This window comes from Dermochelys coriacea, chromosome 4, assembly GCF_009764565.3.
Source record: "Dermochelys coriacea isolate rDerCor1 chromosome 4, rDerCor1.pri.v4, whole genome shotgun sequence".
NCBI lineage: Eukaryota > Metazoa > Chordata > Testudines > Dermochelyidae > Dermochelys > Dermochelys coriacea.
This window is the reverse complement of record NC_050071.1, coordinates 68,295,951-68,311,930: the sequence shown is the minus strand read 5'-3', so window position 1 is coordinate 68,311,930 and position 15,980 is coordinate 68,295,951. Positions and strand designations below refer to the sequence as shown.

At 42.2% G+C, this 15,980-nt stretch overlaps 1 protein-coding gene across 2 annotated transcripts in view; it reads left to right on the top strand.

Annotated features, from left to right (window-relative positions):
- Positions 1-15,980, top strand: part of MARCHF1 (membrane associated ring-CH-type finger 1) — a 484,877-nt gene that overhangs the window by 82,301 nt on the left and 386,596 nt on the right. Inside the window, exon 1 of one of the 2 annotated variants that reach the window (XM_043513293.1) lies at positions 5,253-5,906. The exons of the other annotated variant lie outside the window; for it this stretch is intronic. The gene's annotated coding sequence lies outside the window, so the exon portion shown is untranslated. Of the gene's footprint in view, positions 1-5,252; positions 5,907-15,980 lie in introns of those variants that run through there. 2 annotated transcript variants of the gene reach the window in all.

Below are 15,980 nucleotides of genomic sequence, written 5' to 3'. Positions count from 1 at the left end.
GGAACACCAAATGCATACCACTATAAAAATCTTAATTTTTCACTGTATTTTGTGTCTTACAAGTAGAACCTGTATTTCAGTGTGGCATAACTGTACATTGGATAAGTTTGCTGTAAATACTGCAAATCAGTACTGCAAATCAGTACAAACATATTGGCTAATATCAGTTTTATGTAACTTGCACTGGAAAGGTGTTTTAAAACCCATAAATGAACTATTTTTTTACTCGGATCCTGAAAACATGAGGTGATGGCTCTGAAATTAATATCCCTGATACTTTAGGATCATCTCTCATTTCAAGGGACATGTCTCAATTTAGTTCCAAATTTAGTCATGATACCACATCTATTGTAAATTATTTTACCTCAGAAGTCCTGAACATGGAAAGAGTGATTTGTAGGACGTATTTAAGAAAGATTTGAATCCCATATGACTTGACTTTTTTTTTACTTTCTTTTATTCTTGTGCTTCCAATTCCGTTTTACTCCCATGTAGCAGTTCACATTCGTTCCCTGATGTATTGAGAATTACCATGCAATTAGGAACACTAATACCTTAACAAAATAATATATCCACATCAGTAAATTGATCTGTATTTTAAACATCCTGGCTGTTAAAAGCCTGATAAAATTCATTGTCGCTGCTTTCAAATAGCACCCTAATGCCATTTGTCTTCACAGAGTCATGTTAGTGCCAGAAAAATGAACCAAGAAAGCAGCCCCCCTTTATTATTGGAAAACTGTATTAAGTGGCTTTTGAGATAAATTGGAACAGATTTAAAAAACAAATGATACACTGTATTGAAAGGGCACCTAAATATAAAGCGTTGATCAAATTAAGATTTCTACCATTACTTTAGAACATTTTGCTAATGCATCATCATTTAAATGCCACTAAGATTTTTTTTAAAAAATGTATCTGTAGCTCTCTCAAGTTCTGACACCCCAGACAGTAGGATAAATTAAAAAGGAGACAGAAAGAACAGAGAGATAATTCTTCACAATCTAGTAATATATTTTTAAATGCCAAGTGTTTTATCTAGTTGTCAAAAAGACTTTCATCAGTGTAAAGTCAATATTAAATCATGACAAATTGTTAGAGGTTGGAGAATTGGAAAGAAGACAAAGCATGGATCACAAACATTTTATACAGTTAATTTTAAGAGACTTTCTCTCTTAGCATCAGCGATGGCCTACTTAAAATGTCACTGACTCGCACCCACCCCCAAATCTTGGAATGTATGAAATAAGTGGGTTTAAGTCAATGGCATATATATCCTATACTTTGAAACTTTGTCAAAACACATATTTTAATTCTGCAAAGAAGCATAGTGTGATCAAAGAATGCATAGCATTTTGCTGCGTAACGAAGAATTGTTACTCATGAATAGAAAGATGCAGAAATGTCAGGAGGAGCACTACTATGGTAACATACTTCTCCATTATTATTAAGATCTTTACTGCAGTATGTTTTTTTTTCCTGACCAGTATAGTTACTGAATTTGGCTTTAAATATATTCAGTCTCCTAATAACTACTGGTGTTGAACATAGCTCAGTAAGCGTTTGCCTCATTTATCTAATGGATATAGACATTTTTTTTACAAAAACACCTCCTTACAACATGTAGAATGTTTTTCCCCTCAAAGGATAGTGTTGCAAAGAAGAAGGATAAGATTTAAAGTGACTGACAAATTTGAAAATAGAGTCCCTTTTGAGATGTTTCAAATTTGAAATACAAAGGTTGAGTGCTCAGCCTGTTGTGAAAATCAAGCTCCAGAAAAAGGCATATCCTGTTTAGCATCCAGTATCAGTAGTCTTTGTAGGCATATTTATGATTATTAAATACTCTATTGAAAGGGAGGAGAGTGGATAGCAGAATCTGAGCACAGGATTAGGAAACAAATTCCTGAGTTCTCATTTTCCTGTGAGTCTTGGACAGCTAATTTGGGGCTTGATTCGGCACTCACACAAGTCTGACATCAGATTAACAGTTTTATTCACAAAGAGTAAAACTGAATGCAGGTTAAGTTGAGCAAATGAGTGTATCCATGTTCAGTGTTACAGGGCACTGCTGGCATAAGCAACCAGCTCCTCCTGCAAAAGTGCTACACCCAATCCTTTCCCCAATGCATTACACTGGAGTGTCAGTGGCTTTCCTGTCTTGTAGTACTTCAGGACGGGGGCATCCATTATCATTTGTTTCAGCATGTCAGATGCTTGTTGTTGGGAACCTGCCCAGTCCCACTATTCCTTGTGAGCTGATGTATGGGTTCTGCTTCTCCAGCCAGCTCCAGACAAATTTTCTGTTGAAGTTCTCTCATTCCCATGAAGTGCTGTACCCCTTTCACATCAACAGAGCTGGCATGTCTGTAACTGCCTTGATCTTGTTGTGATCTACTTTCAGTCCCTCTGCTGGGAGCTGTTGTCCAATGTAGGTCACCTCATGCTGTCTGAGTTGCATTTTTTTCTGGGCTGAGTTGTTCTTGTCTCTGCATTGCTGTAGAAAAGCTTGGAGCTTTCTTTCATGGTCTCTTTCAGATTTTACATCGTTGCTCCTTTCACTTACAATGAGGATGATGCTTGCAATTATTTTCACCCCAGGCAGTCCTTCCAGCACTTTGGTGAGTCTCCTCTGGAACACCTCTGTGTTATACCCATCAGCCTGCATATTCATCTATAGCAACCAAATGGAGCAAAGATTGTCAACATGCCATATGCTGTATCCAGGCTTATGTGCCAAAGCCCATTCCTTACCTAGCAGACTGTAAAGATTCTAGCTTGGTAAAGTTCTGGCAAGATGTCATCAATTGTGAGCATCTTTTCAATGCTTGCTTCAGAAACTTTGAGTCTATGCAGATGCATCACATGTCTAATGGCTTTTTTACCACCACCATGCTGCTTATCCAGGCTGTACTGATCTCTGTAGCTGCTATGATACCCCTACTCTGCAGACTTTTGATCTTCTAGTGTACTGGGTTACACAGCGAAACTGGAATTTTACTTTGTAGTAAGCACACAGGTTCCACTGTAGGGTCTACTTCAAGTCACAGATTTCCGTTGAGGCACCTGTTGTCCATGAAAACAACATCCCCATATGCTTTTAAAATGGTTTCCATTGTCCATTGGACTCCCCCTTTTTGCACTGTATGCTAATCGGATCCCTGGCTTGTATGGCTGTATTCCCCAAGAGGGGTCTGTGGTGCTTATCATCCACCACCACAAACTTCAGTTGGTAAAGTCTGTTATTTTTTCAGTTTAGTTACCATGAGGTTACATTTTCCTCTGGGCTGTATTATGCTCTCATTGTACAATATTGACACGTGCCTGCTTTTTGTCATGTGGCTGAGTCCAATTCAGCCCAAGCAATCTCACTGCAGGAGGCCCAGCTAGCCAGCTGAAATTGCACATTTCCCCTTTAACTTTATTGCAATGCACAGAAGTTGGTATTGTCCCCAGTTGCTTTCCTGTCCCAATCTGAAACTGATATGCTCTAGGACTGAAGGAATGTCATGAAGTCATTATTGCTCTCTAACAGGCCATCCCCCACTTGTACATGACTGACAGGTCCCAGAAAGATTCATTCTTTGCTCTTGCACACTCTGCTAAAGTGGTTTAACTTGCCACATTCCTTGCAGCGCTGTTCCAGTGTGGGGCAATTCTCCTTTACCTGGTCATTCTGTCTCCCAGAGTAAATACATCTTGCTGTGGGTGTGGAAGCCCAGGGTTCCTAGGATTGCTGTGAGGCTTGAGGCAGTGGTGAGCTTCAGAGTGCTGCAGCCCTTTCTGCTTTGTTCCCCAGTAACGCAAAGTAACAGTTACACTTTCTTGCTGCTCTTGTCCTACTGCATAGCCAGCTTTGTGTGCTGGAGCTCCTCTTTCCCACTGGGTCCATTGCTTGGCTACATTTGTATCCACAAAATCCAGGGCAGCTTCAGACAGTTCCATGTCTCTTGCTGCCAGCTGCTGTAGCGCAGAGAATTTACAGCTTAGACCGCCACCATTCACAGAGTGAAGCAGAATGCAGTTTAAGTTGAACAAGTGAAACTTTAACTAATCTTTGGCACTGCTCTGTCCATGTGGCTGGGTTGCTTCCAGCCTTTCTCCCAGCATTCCCTGTTTCACTGGTGTGCTCTCAAATGTAATCCTTTCAGGGTTGGAACCTTTACATACACTGAACACACCTCTATCACTTGAGCTAATGGAGTAACTGGTAGCAGTGGTATGTTATCCTCTCTCTGTGGACCAGTGTTAGAGAGGGGTGCAGTGGTGCGGGAACATTTTTAATAGTGGAGGTGCTGAAAGCCAGTCCCCTTACTCCTGTCCACCCCCCACAGCTGAGGCTGGCAGCCAGGCGTGTGGGGGCCGGCGGCCAGGACCCCGCACCTGTAGTTCCCGCATCTATGGGGGGTGGAAGTCTTTGCCAGTGGTGTTCATTTACTGACAGCAGAGGAATGGGAAGATGCAAGAATCTTGGGTTCCATTCTTAACTCTAGAGGGGATGCTGCTCTAGTGAGCATAGATTCTTCTGACTGCTCCTCTCCCAAACTGGATTCCCTCCAACCTGTGCTAGTCCTGTCTCTTCCCAGCCCTGGCTCCTTATCCTGTCCCGGTCTCCAGGTTTCAAATTCCAGTCTTTCTCCTTGCTGTGTAAGTGCTCATTTCACCCCTGCCCCAGACTTCTTATACCAGTCCCAGTCTTCCTCCCCATCAACCCCCATTCCTTGTCTGCCCTCGTGTGCTTGCAATCTGTCTCCCACCCTCTGCAATATTCCCTGTCCCAGTCTTCCTCCATGGACTCCTTGTCCAATGTGTGTCACACTTAACTCCCTGCTTCCTTGTCCTGGTCTCTTTGATCAGTCAGTCTCAGTTCTCCCTCCTATATCACAGCACATGTCAGATCACTCTCCTTTCCCTCCTACTCCATGGATTCAGTCTCTCACTCTCCATTACTCCTTGTCAAATCTCGTTCTCTTAACTACCACTAGCCCCTCCTCTCTTACCTTGCAGTTCCAGTTCTCTCCCTAGGCTTCTTGCCCCAGTCTAGTCCTCTTGCTCTGCCCTGATGTCCAGGTCTTGTCCCTTCTGCATCTGAATCAGGCAGTTTCTTTCTCTGTGCTATCTGGGCCAGGCAAAAGATAGTGACTTGAGAGCACAGGAGAGACAGGCTCTTTGGTCATGCATTGGCATGATCATGGTCTCAGCCCAGACTTTAATAGCCTAGAACAGCAATTTCAAGGAAAATTCTCATCAACCCACAGCTAGAGAGTGCCCAGTGTGGATAGAATCTTCATAGAATTTAACTTTGATGCTGTAGCAAGTCTCTATTGAGTATGAGTCATATGTGATCTTTTTTTTTTAAAAAAAAGACTTGGATAAATGTCATTGGATTTTCAAGGGATGGCAAAAGGCACATCACTGACAAATGCCAGTGCCCTGTCAAATTACAAGTCTCTGCTCCAAAACATTGGGATGCTAGAAAAGGTTAATGGAATGTTTTCACATGGGCAAAGCAATGTGTTTTCCCGTAACCTTTTTGTCTAAATCCATAGAACCATTTTGGCTGAAATTTAAAAAAAAAAAATCAGTTCCGAGTCTGACATCCAGCTCACACAATTTCAGCCCAACCAGTTTAATTTGGCAAAGTTATAAGCAACTGAAAACAGGGTCTTATCGGAAGTGCCAGGCAACCTTAATAATAGCAGTGCTACAACCTGCTTAGACTATCTTGTTACTTTCTCCCTCCTCCTTTGACAAGGAGCCAGCATTGAAGTTGGACCATAGGGATACATTTTGATACTGATGAAACACACATGCATTCTCACAGCTCACTGAAAAAGTATTGTGAAGTATAGCATATTAACAGGACCAAACTCTGAATAAGTCAGGACACAGTTTGGCCACTAGAGGTGAATTGAATGTTCATGTATCATACTACATTGAAAACATTACAAAGTATACATTTTGTGGGATTTTAAAACATCTTTTATTACATAATCTTATTAGGAGTTATATTTTGAGTATGAGAAGCTTTTTACTTTGTGCAGTACTGACAACAGTGACGTATATAATCCAATTGAGAAATAATGATATTTATAATCTATTTTACGTTTAGGTAATGTTTTATTGGCAAAACTAGATATTTTTCCAGAATGGAACACAAAGTGACATGGATTCCTTTGAGTGAAAGCATGACTTAATTGTGTAAATACTTAATTGTGCAAAATTTGTAAGAAAGGAAGGCAATGTTAAATTTACATGGTACAAAAGTAAATACTTGCCTGTAGTGGTGGTCAGCTCAATATCCATAAAACCCAAGCCTGGGTCCACAAAGGGGGACATAGGTGTTTGACATTCTAGGGTACAATTCAGACTAGTGAAGGGTTGTCACACTTGTCCTGCAACCTGGGGTGCTTCGCTATCCTTTGCTGCTGTAGCTCCCAACCTGAGCCTCTCACAAACAGCCAAACCACATGCACATCACACCCTGAGTGTCTGTGCATAGCTGCAGCCGGCCAGCACACTCAAGTCTCACTCTGGCTTCCAACAGCCTTGGTTACCACTTGCAGAGTGATCCCTACGCAATCCCACTTCCGAATTTTCCCTCAAATGTGTATTCCGCACTGTCCAGCCCTCTCCTGGACATTTCAGATATTTTTAGGTCCATTGGCCTTGTGAGGGAACAATATCCAATGGTTTGTGACTTTAAATGTTGTTAACCAAATAATTCATAATACTGATTAAAGAATAAAATAAGTTTATTTAACTGTAAAGAGAGGTTTTGAGTACAAGTATAATGCATTAAAGTCAGAGCTGATTAGAAGAGAAATAAAGATAAAACACTGCCTAGTACTAGAACTTGGTTCAAAGTGAAATTCCTTACCATATGTTCCCAGTAACATTGCTGACCAAATTCTCAGGCCAAGATTTGCTCCCAGCACCCAAAGCTATTTCTTTTGTCATCTGAGCTGAAAGAGAGGTAGATAGGAAGAGACACCTTGGGGTGTTTTTGCCCCTCACTTTATAGAGTGCTGGGGTTGCTGCAGCATCTGCCGGCTTAAAGTGGTTTCCATTATAGACCGTCTTTACAGTTTGATTCAATAGCTCTCAGCACCCCCCACTATAAAAATTGTTCCAGCACCCCTCGTGCACTTCATGAAATAATAATTACATGCCTAGACAGGAATTCTCTTCCAACCCGAGACCATTACTTCCTTGGGGTTTGTACAGCATCTAGTACATTGTAGACACTGTGGGCAGCATTTCATAATCTATCCCTGAAATGCAACAGCCTTTGCAGTGTAGATTAACTGTGCAGCCAGGTAACAGATACATGGGAAAGAAGGATTGTGTAGCTTCCTATATGTTACTTCTGAAATTTTACATCAAATCCTGTGCCTGCTGTATCCAACTATGGCAGCTACCAAACTCTGCCCTCCTTATCCATAGGACAGACTCTGTGACTCCATTTTCTGGGTCTTCAGGGATGAAATTAATGGACAATTCCTACCTAACTCTTCATCAGCAGGATTCAGGAAGCTGTGTTTTACAGCTAATGGTCAGTAAAGCATTAACTGCATCCTCAGTAACCTTCATTCTTGGTTGATCATTCTGAAGTCGACCTGGCAGCTGAGCAAGGGATGGGGGCCATTGAGTCAGCATTCCTGCTTCTAGGAGAAATGCCTTATTGGTGGGTGTGGAGAACAGATTTCATCTCACTCCAATATAGCAGCTGCCCTAGCCTAGCTTTTTTTTGGCTGGAAAAAGAAGCATTGCTACAGCCTCTTTTCCTATCTCTTCCCTTTCCCCCATCCTCTGAACCTAGAATCATAGGATTGGAAGAGATCTCGAGAGGTCATCTAGTCTAGTCCTCTGCACTCATTGCAGGACTAAGTATTGTCTAGACCATCCCTGGCAAGTGTTTGTCTAACTGGATCTTAAAAATATCCAATGATGGAGATTCCACAACCTCCCTAGGCAATTTATTCCAGTGCTTAACCACTCTGACGGTTAGGAGGTTTTTCCTCCGTGTCTAATCCTCCCTTTCTGCAATTTAAACCCCTTGCTTCTTTTCTTATCCTCAGAAGTTAGACATTTTTTCTCCCTCCTTCTTGTAAAAATCTTTTATGTACTCAAAAGCAGTTATCATGTCCTTTCTCAGTCTTCTCTTTTCCAGACTAAACAAATGCAATTTTTTCAATCTTCCCTCGTAGGTCATGTTTTCTAGACCTTTAATCATTTTTGTTGATCTTCTCTGGACTTTCTTCAATTTGTCCACATCTTTCCTGACATGTGGCACCTAGTACTGGACACGATACTCCAGTTGAGGTCTAATCAGCAAGAAGTAGAGCAGAAGAATTACTTCTCGTGTCTTGCTTACAACACTCCTGCTAATACATCCCAGAATGTTGTTCGCTTTTTTTGCTACAGTGTTATACTGTTGATTCCTATTTAGCTTATGGTCCACTATAACTGCTGGATCTCTTTCCTCAGTCCTCCTTCCTAGCCAGTCATTTCCCATTTTGTATGTACTGTATCAACATATTTTGTTGTGTTGGAGATGGTTTTCTTTGTACTGTTGCTGATGAAACAGTGGGCTCCCTTTTCTATGCTACCAGCAGATGGCGGAACTGTCTTCTTGTAATCGGGAAGTAGAAGGACCCAAAATACATTGAGGATTTTTAGAGGTAATTAAAGAAAAGGAAATCCAAACATATCTAGTACTTCCCCTGACCTTCATTAATATCAGACATATTGCATTCAAGTACAGTCATGCTTTCAAACACTTAAAAGAAATGCTCAGTTAATCAGGGACATATATAGACAATTAGTGTTAAAATGGGTGATACAGTAGATATTTTATACCTGTTTAGGAGTGGGGAGGCTTGGGCTGAAATGTGTTTGCAGTAAAAAAAAAATATACTAAAAGATCAAGAAATTTACTCAGATTGTACTTCAGAGCATCTAAAGCCCTGAATTTGTGGAGGTCTAAGCAGTGCTAATGCTTCTAATGCTTTCTGTGGCAGCTAATGATTTTGCATTATATTTTCAGAAAGGTGGCAACCCTACCTAGCAGCACATTCTCATCTGTTTTCTTCACAAGTATAGAAAGCATGATTAATGTAGCTTGATTCAGATGCACAATCTGTTTATTATGTTTCAAACATGCAAATTATTTGTGGGTGACATACTTTCTCTTATTGTGCTTCTGTATCTGGAATCATTTGCTATTTGATTTGAACTTCAATTTAGTCTAGCGCAGCATTTCAGTTTAGAGGAAAATTGAACACTCTCTTATAAAATAACTTTGCAGCAGGATTATAGATATATGGAAATGTATATAATTTATATTCTTCTTGTTATGCGACAAATTGTAGAGTAACGTTTTGACTTTGTCCCTCAGAATTGTTCAGGATCACTTAAAAAAAAAAAAGACTCAATTTTTTTCAAAAATATTAAGGAAGGTATTCCATGGATAATGTGTGGCTTACAGGGATGGCATTTTGAAAGAAACTTTTGTATATTTGCTCTCATGAGAGCAAATATAAAAGTGACATGAAATTCTAAGTAAAGCAGAAATTTCCCCTTAACTAGTGGATAGAAAGTGACCTCAGGTGAGTTAAAAATGGAGTGTCAGCTCTAGTTTTGAATTTCTTGGCTTTGAATTTTATTGTAACACCTTTCCTGAGTTCAGGTATAAGGTATGGAGACAGCTGCATGAGGTGCTACATGCATGTGGTACCAAAACCACCTTGGGACTGCTGTCATTCCTCTCCTGAGCCTTTTTTCTCCTTCTATGGACAATATATCCACCAGGCTAATTGACTCCGGAAGCATTTATTTGTCCCTTTTGTGTAACTGTTAATTTCTTCTCAAACATGCTCCACGTGAATCTTCTATGTAGTGCCCTTTACGTGATAAGGGGGTGTGTGAGATGAGTGCAGTCGTTTGCCTGCTAAGCTGAGGGTGTAAACATGTGAGGGGGGGCAGAATGATGGTGATTTATAATCTCTTTTAGATGCTACTACAAATATTCAAATTAAAGCAGAAAGGAAAAATCACTCACCTGAAACCATGCTTATGTAAGGTGTGGTTCTACTTCTATCAGCATGCAGCTTTTGTAGCAGAGGGGCTTATATTTAAACCTTGAATCCAAATTCACCTAACTGTGCTTGGTGGTTTGGAATCCAAACCAACTTTTGGATCTACAATTCTCCTTTGAAACCCCTACATCTACAAAAGGCCAAACCATCCCATCCTCTAATAGGACACTCTGAACTTTTTAACTGGTGGGGAAGGGGCCAGACGCTCATTTGAAGGGCATATGTACACTTCAAACTCAACATCCAGCCGCCATAGTAATCAAGTCGATAGCGCATGTCCACACCACAATCCTTGTGTCAGTGGAGCATGTTCTCACTAGCAACACTTGCATCCATGCTGACAACAGTGCACCATGAATAGCTATCCTACAGTGCTAATCACTGCAGAGGTTTTGGGAAGGGCTTGCAATGCTTCATGGGACCAAAACATTTTCTAAGGGAAGGCTGAGAATGTGGCTTCAATGTCCCATGATGCAGTTTTCACACACCCCCCCCCCCCGATCTCAACTGCAAACCATAGTATTTCGTGCCTTTTTTCAAAAAGGCTGGCATAGCCACATGTACGCCATCTCCCGAGAAGCATGGATCCCTCTCTTGCTGTGAGCATTACAAACACCATGTGCCTTATGCTGCGGTATTTTCAGAGGCAGGAGAGGAGCCGCCACATGGCAATGTCCTTCAAGCAGCCCTGCTGGAATTCATAGAATGAAACAATTCCCGGTTGCTGCTGGCAGTCGTGCAGCAACTGGACACGGTGGAGCTCCATTTCTGGTCCTCAGAAACAAATACTGACTGGTGAGATCACACTGTTCTGAAGTTATACAATGACTATCAGTGGCTGCAGAACTTTTGCATTCACAAGGCTTTCCGGGAACTGTGTGCAGAGTTTTCCCCAGCCCTGCAGTGCAGTGATCATAAAATGAGACCTGTTCTGACCGTGGAGAAGTGAGTGGCAATTGCTGTGTGGAAGCTGGCAACACCAGACTGCTACCAGTCAGTAGGGAATCAATTTGGGGTTGATAAGCCCACTGTGGAGCTGTTGTGATCCAAGTCCGCAGGGCCATTAATTGCCTTTTGGTAAGAAGGGTAGTGACTCTTGGCAATGTGCAGGATATATTGGATGTTTTTTCTCTAACTGCAGTGGGGTGATAGATGGCATGCATATCCCTATCTTGGCACCAGACCACCTTGGCAAAGAGTGCATAAGCAGAAAGGTATACTTTTTTCACTGGTGTTGTAAGCACTGGTGGGGCGTTTTACTGACATGAATGTGGGATGATCAAGGAAGGTGTGTGATGCCTGCATCTTTTAAGAACACAGGTCTGTTCAGAAAGCTGCAAGCGGGGAATTTTTTCTGGAACACAAAAAAATCATTGGTGATGTTGAAATGCCTGTAGTAATCCTGGGAGACCCCAGCATACCCCTTGCTCCCATGGCTCATGAAGCCGGAAACCTGGACAGCAGCAAGGAACGGTTCAACAATAGGCTGAGAATGGTGATTAAATGTGCCTTTGGCTGTTTAAAGGTTCGCTGGTGCAGTGTGCCATTAGACCTCAGTAAAAGCAATATCCCCATGTCTGCTGTGTGCTCCATAATATCTGAGATACAAAGGGTGAGAAGTATCCATAGGGGTAGGGTGTAGAGGCAGATAAGCTGTCTGCTAATTTAGAACAGCCAGATATCCGGACAATAAGAAGAGCACAGCATGGAGCATCGTATGTGCACCTTTTATTGCTAGTATCCTTCCCTGACATGGAATAGAAGGGATATAGCTCTTCCCTGCCCCCCACCTCCTGGAACATTTGGGAGAGGGGGAATACAGTGATGCAGGAATGCTGTTCTGCAGGAACTGCAGAGGAAGTCTAGCTTCAAGGTGTTTCTCCTGAATGTCTACCAGTTGCCTCAACGTGTCTGTGTCTTCTTTTAGAATCCCCAACATCTCCTGCTGTGTGCCATGCTCATGCTCCTGGTCTTCTCTCTTGCTTGCAATGTCCATGTCCAATTTTTCAGAGAGAGAAATCCTCCATGCCCTCTTCTTGGTGTCCACTGTCCCAGAGGCATTCATAAACATGTTATCAAATGTTCTTTTTCGCATTCTTCTAATGTGGGACAGCCTTGCCTCTGGTGTGGAGAATGAGCTGAAGGCCATACTTTCAGTTGTAAGATATGGAAAACACAAAGAAATCATTGTCTGTGCATAACAAGGGTCTAGTGCACAGCTGATGTATAAAAATCACTCCCCTTATTCCACTGAAGTAAAAGGTAGAACATTTTCATTTACACAAGGCAGTCATTGACCTGGTTTGCTGTATCAGGCATAGTGAATCTGGTCTGGGGACAGAGGTGCTGGATTCTCTGCAGTTTTGGGTGGGCAACCCGTGATGGGAGCACAAGTTTAATGGCCCCCGACCCTTTGTAACATGGATGTTGTGTGGCAATCAGGAACCACTGTTGACTTTCCCAAACTGCAAGCCTTGGCAGAGGCAGTGCAGGAGGTGGGTTTATGGTGGCGACAGTGCATAAGCAAATTTCCCTTCCGCCAGAACCCCTTCCCCCGTTTTGCTGTTGCTAGCTTTGGGCCAAGGCTTGCAGCTTCTAAGCTCAATGATGAACCCTGCCACCCACACTAGCAGCATGTCTGGGAAACCCGTGAAGGAGCAGAAAAGCACAGTGGAGATGGAATCATATACACTACTGTTTGCTGTCCAAGAAATTGAAACGAAAATGGCCGCCATATCCCCTGGATTGACCCTATGTGATACCAGCCTTCTGAGGGTAACAGGTGGGAAGAGAACTGATGCTGCAAACATCCAGGTAAGAACTCGATCCTTATGCTATGTACTGTAGTGATGCCAGCAGAACTAGAGTAATAGAGTGGCTGGCTCCCTTTATAGGAGATGATATGATGGGATAGCCTAATTTTGGCAATTAATTGATCTTCAACTACTAGCAATAGATATGCCTAATGACCTGCGATGGGATGTTAGATGGGGTGGGATGTGAGTTACTATAGAGAATTCTTTCCTGGGTGTCTGGCTGGTGAGTCTTGCCCACATGCTCAGGGTTTAGCTGATCGCCATATTTGGGTTCGGGAAGGAATTTTCCTCCACGGCAGATTGGCAGAGGCCCTGTGGGGGTTTCACCTTCCTCTGCAGCGTGGGGCATGGGTCACTTGTTGGAGGATTCTCTGCACCTTGAAGTCTTTAAACCAGGATTTGAGGACTTCAATAGCTCAGACATAAGTTAGAGGTTTGTTACAGGAGTGGGTGGGTAAGATTCCGTGGCCTGTGTTGTGCAGGAGGTCAGGCTAGACAATCATCATGGTCCCTTCTGACCTTAAAGTCTATTCTGTGACCCCTAATCAGAGAAGCCCCATCCCCTAATCAGGGTTAAGCTTCTCTCTCAGCACACTGCCCCTACCAGCTTCTACAAATACCTTCTCCTCCAACAGAATTCCCACTCAAACTTCCCTGTTTACAGCTCTGTTTGCTGGCTTCTGTGCCACTGCAGCAGTCTGTCTAATACTGGAATGGTGAGGGAAAGTGTTCTGCTGTGGAAGAAATAAGGCAGTCCTCCCTAGAAGCCTTCTGCACTGGATTGTGAAACTTTCCTGGAGATATGCCCCACAATATTTTGGAATTGAATACTCACCAGAGGTGCCTTCCCTGGCTTCATGCTCAGTCATATGCTGTTCTGTGACTGGCTGGAATTGGACGGCTCCGGGGCTTCAAACATCTCCTGGCTCTCCAGGAGAATGGATCCCCTGCACATCTGTATCCCATTCTCCTCTTCCTCTTCCTCATTCAAGACCACCACCTCAGTGTTGCCTGTAGTGGGTCAGGACTCTGACTTCTCAGAGGCATCTATGCTGCTCTTGGGGGTCATTGTGGTGTCTCCGCTGAGAATTGCATGCAGCTCACTGTAGAAATGGCATGTCAGTAGTGCAGAACCAGAGTGACTGTTCGCCTTTCTTGTCTTCTGGTACACCTGCCGAAGCTCTTTCATTTTCATGCGGCACTGCTGTGTGTCCTGGTGTAACATTTGTCACGTGTGCCCTGTGCAATCTTTTAGTAGATGTCTACATTTCTATACTGGAACTGTGCCTGCACAGACTTTCCTTCCCACAGACCAATAAGATCTAGTACTCCCTGTGTACTCTAGACTGGAGCGTGTTTGGGATGTTGGTTACCATGATCAGCTGTGCTTGTAAGCTCTCCACGCTGATGAAACAGAAAATGGGAATTCAAAAGTTCCTGGTGCTTTAACAGGGGAGGGGCTGTTTCCTGTGTACCTGGCCACTGAGCAGAGGTGATGAAAACATTCACCAGAGTGGTCACAGTGGAGTATTGTGGGATACCACCTGGAGGCCATTAAAGTTGACTTAAGCAATGCACTGTCTTCACTGCTTTGTTGTTGACCTAATAATGTGGATTTAAGTGCTATGGCTCTCATGCAGGTGGAGTAATTAAGCCAAAGTGGCAGGAAAGTTACATCGGTAGAATGGTCCTGGTAATAGAGACACAGACATTTATAAGGCAGCCTATGTCAACCTAACTCTGCAGTGTAGACCAGGCTTAAGTGACTCAAGCCCATTTTGAACTTGCATGCTGGTATATATGGATTATAACATTCTATGACTTGAGCTTTGTAAATATTGCTGGTTTGTGAAACATCTAGGTGAAGACATTGATTAGAACCAAAGGATGTTGAACTGAAATGCTAATGATGCTGAATGATTAAAATTAGGTTATATTAAAATTTGTTTTGACTTTGCTCTTTCTGAATTAATCAAGCTTGTCATGCTGCTGGTTGTGTACTTTTTCATTAACAGGAAGTCTGTATGAATCTGATAGGAATGAATAGATTTTCCAGAGTTTACTACTGGTCAATCCATAATATTCTCACTATAATAACTAAATTATTGTCACAGTACATAAAGGAGGAAGTGAGTGATGAAAAATGTCACTTTCTTTATGCCATGCAAAGCTTGTATTTAATTTATATACATTAAAAATAATTACAATTAGCAAATTAAAGTAATATAGGTTTGCTTCATAATTATCCAAAAGGATTGTGAAACGTCTTCTGCCACATAGCAACTTAGAAGCCTGCGAAGTATATTGCAGGAATCTGTGGAAGGCAGCAAGATATACTGGACTGATGACTAATAGACTCCAGGCTGTCATATATCCCTGAAGAAGTGTGTAGTTAGAACAAAGATCTGGCTATGGTTTCACTACCTAGATAATTCATGTCTGTGAAAAACAAATCCTTTCATTAGTGGTGTTAGTTGTACAGATGTGGCTTCTCTGAGCCTTTTTTAGATGAGCTTTAAATAAGTCAATGGGTTCACTTAGAAGGCCTAAAAAGAGAGATTCAAGGCTTCTAAATAAGTGTCTTTAGGAGAACTTCTTACTAGTTTGTAGCAGGGCATTTATGCATAGTTAATATAGTAAGACTTGTATAATAAGACTTGCTTCCACTCTTGGGAGTGGAGTGCACAGAGTCTGGATCCAGATGAAGAGTTGAATGTTCTTAATGTTCAGGGGATGATTGGATTAAAGATTTTCAATTAGGGCCATGAAATAGTACAAGTAGTAGCTACCACTCCTATTTTACAGCTGCAAAAACTGACCTGCAGGGCCAAATTCTGCTTTGTTGTTCTGGAATTATACAGGTATAATTGTGCAAAATCTGTCCTATAGAATTACTGATGCAAGGCCAGGTAGCAAGGCAGTACCAGATCCAAAAGTGAAATATTAGGAGTACCTGAATTCTAATCCCATGCTATTTCTCTAGTACAATATATTGAGTCCTAACCTTGCAAATGCTTGCAGCTGAACATAGTGCTTATGCAACTCACACACCTTTTGGGTATGG